This window comes from Eucalyptus grandis, chromosome 1 (assembly GCF_016545825.1).
Source record: "Eucalyptus grandis isolate ANBG69807.140 chromosome 1, ASM1654582v1, whole genome shotgun sequence".
NCBI lineage: Eukaryota > Viridiplantae > Streptophyta > Magnoliopsida > Myrtales > Myrtaceae > Eucalyptus > Eucalyptus grandis.
In genome coordinates, this window is record NC_052612.1 from 11,948,480 (window position 1) to 11,950,772 (window position 2,293).

General features: G+C 38.6%; 1 long non-coding RNA gene across 1 annotated transcript; it reads right to left on the reverse strand.

Annotated features, from left to right (window-relative positions):
* Nucleotides 1-796: 796 nt before the first annotated feature.
* LOC120293013 lies at nt 797-1,967 on the reverse strand. Its single transcript, XR_005550678.1, has 3 exons — nt 1,898-1,967; nt 1,161-1,308; nt 797-1,067 (listed from the first exon to the last, which is right to left on the reverse strand). It is a non-coding gene; the product is annotated as an uncharacterized LOC120293013 (long non-coding RNA).
* Nucleotides 1,968-2,293: the final 326 nt, after the last annotated feature.

A 2,293-nucleotide genomic window follows, 5' to 3' on the forward strand; every position in this document is an offset into this window, starting at 1 on the left:
GATAAATCACACTATCTCACTAAGACGCTCTTTTTGTATTTTCTCTATTGATCACAATTTGAAACACTAATAGGCAAAGGCAAGTAATTGAGAACAGCTTTAGACTTTGGAATTTCATATTCACATCCCTAGTCTTCTTAAACGAATGACTTCCTTAAATACTCATCCAAGATACACTAGCCGTTAGTCAATCACCGGAGGAATTTTGTCCAATCTATCCATTGGACAGAATGCTTCAAAAATAACTTGTGGCCGTTAAAGACAATGATGGAATTTCCACTCGATTCTAGTTGTCCATACAAACAAAATCTTAGTTTTCATAAGTGATACTCCCTCATCTGAAACTTATCTTTAGGATTGATTTTGTCAATTTGTGATTGACTTGATCAAAATATTTATATATAGAAAGAGAAATCATTTGCCAAGAAAATAGTTGTTGATTAGTTTGTAAAATAGTTTCATTCTGGAACCGAGTCACAACTTTGATAAATCAAGTATTGAACTTTTGCTTGTTCTGGCCAAGACACGCTCTAGACTCGTTAGAGTAGGATATGCTTTTGAGATAGAATAGACTTTGACAAAAATCTTCAATAGTACCTTAGTAACAACTTATACCAAAACTTGTTCTAATATAAGCGTTAGAAGCAGAAAATTTTGTCAATTTCCAGATCTGGTGGGAGTGTTCTCAACAATTTCATTTTTGATGGTGATGAAACTTTCATGAAGATTTAAACACTAAGTTTATTTGAACCTACAAAACAATTAGACATCGCACAACTATAGAATTTAGGGCAAGTGAGTAAGCAGGCATTTTACCATTATCAACCCATGAGTTTACAAATACACAAAAGCACACACATAAAAGGAAATTTGCAAAGGAAATCTGCAAAGTCTCCCCCTTTTTGTCAGCATAAAGAGGGTCTTAGAAGAGTCTGCAGATCGAAACATAAACATCAAACCAAGTATAAGACCACACCAAGTTTAAAACTACATCAAGGCGATCCTTTTCCGGGAAAATGCTAGGAACTTATCCCTGCATCTGGCCGCAACATTCCAACCCACAGCGTCTGGTGAAGAAAAGAAGAAGAGCAATTAGGACCAATGAATGTAGATAAAAATGTAGAAACAAAAGAGTGTGACATTGCGAGGTGATTACTTACAGGAAATTCAATAAGGTGCAGGCGCGGCCCCTAGTCTTGGTCTCGATTGGGACGGCATTCTGCGCAGGCTGTTGGCCATCCCTTATGGGATAGCCTGGCGGTGGAGGCGCCACGTATGCCATAGTTGACACCGGTGGTGGGTACGCCACTGCACAAAATATCGCATACTGTCATCACAAGTCATCGATATATGAATACACAAGAGTATATAATTCAAGCTGTATAGTTCGAAGAAATTTGTTTGAACTTCGGTGGAGAGGCTAAAGGCCACAGCCAACTAGCTGCCTGAAGATCGCCAGTGACTCCTCCCAAGAAGTCAAACGAGAGTTTTCAACCAGAAAGAACAAGTGCTAATTGATTTCTTTGTCGAGTCTAAGAAAATCCAAAAACAAGAAAGACGGACAGACAAACAACGATTCCTGAACTGTTGTGACAATCGCCAATCGTAAGCAAAGGAAAATGTAGGATATTCTAGCATGAAAAGAAGGGGCAAAAGGAAGTGATCTTGCCGAGAAAAATTGAGGAAAAATTCGAGGGAGAGAACTGAAATCAAAAGGGCAGGAGGATGGGCTCAAATATTACATGGATTTGGTTTTGGTGGTTGCACTCGCTCATCTTCGGTCGCAAACTGAGATATCTAGCTCGGGGAGAGGAGAGATGATGGGGGGGACAGAGAGAAAGAGAGAGAGATGGCAGAGATGATGATAAAGAGCGAAGGAATGGTGCGAGATATATACATGAATGAATGAGAAGGAAGATACGGAGAAAGAGGAAGCTAATGGTTGCTAGTGCTTTGAAAGACAAGTCAGAACCGCCTGAGTTTGAATACAAGAAGCGAAGATCAAGTGAAAGACGTGACAGGTGAAAATACTTAAAATTTTGATTAATATTTAGTTTAAAAAATGAAAGAAGAGAAAAGGGTGGTCTACGCAGTCAATGAAGTCTTTAAAATAGGTGACATTGAGAGAGAGAGAGAGAGAGAGGAATGAAAAGTTGAAAAAAAAAAAAAAAAAAAAAAGGACAAAACAAGCGAGAGAGGGAAGAGAGAATGAAAGGACAAAACACGACAAGACAAAAGAATGGCTGCTTTGCAGCTCTGCTTTAGTAGTGCGTTAACAAGAAAATTTAAAATG